A 695-nucleotide genomic window follows, 5' to 3' on the forward strand; every position below is an offset into this window, starting at 1 on the left:
GGCTGGAGGAGCCAGAGGGAAAGCCAGGAGTCCAGTGGGGTGACTGGTGTGTCTCCCCAGGCAAAAGATGGGACTGCTGGGATGGGGGGGGGGTGCAGCAACTGAGGTGCAGAGAAATGGAAAAGTAGAAGAGAGATTTAGGAGTTAAAAGGGCTCGCTGATGAAATAGATGTGGCCAGTGAGGAGACAGAATCAAAATCAGGAATGATTTCCAGATTTCTGGGCTCCACTGGGTAGGGAGAGGTGGAGGTGCCGTTTGTCTCTCGAGATGGGCACAGCTGAGAGTGGCACAGCTCTAGGGGCTGGACCTGAATTCCATTGCGGGCGTCCTAAGACGGAGCTGTCCAGGAATGTTGACAAGGCAATCAGCTCTGAGTCTTGAGCTCCAGGGAGAGGCCAGGGCTGGTATGTAGATTTGGCAGTGGACATGGAGGGATGTTTACGCCACGGGAGGGGCTGAGAGTACCTAGAAGAGATGGGAAGCCCTTGTACCCACGGCAGCAGCAGCTCACCTGTAATTGTTAGAAATGCATATTCTCAGGCCCCACCCCAGACCTAGTGAATCAGAAACTCCGGGCAGCCCATGTTTTGGGGTTTTTTTGTTGTTGTTGTTTGTTTGTTTTTTTGCGGCACGCGGGCCTCTCACCGCCGCGGCCTCTCCCGTTGCGGAGCACAGGCTCCGGACGCGCAGGCTC

This window comes from Physeter macrocephalus, chromosome 17, assembly GCF_002837175.3.
Source record: "Physeter macrocephalus isolate SW-GA chromosome 17, ASM283717v5, whole genome shotgun sequence".
In the NCBI taxonomy this organism is placed as follows: domain Eukaryota; kingdom Metazoa; phylum Chordata; class Mammalia; order Artiodactyla; family Physeteridae; genus Physeter; species Physeter macrocephalus.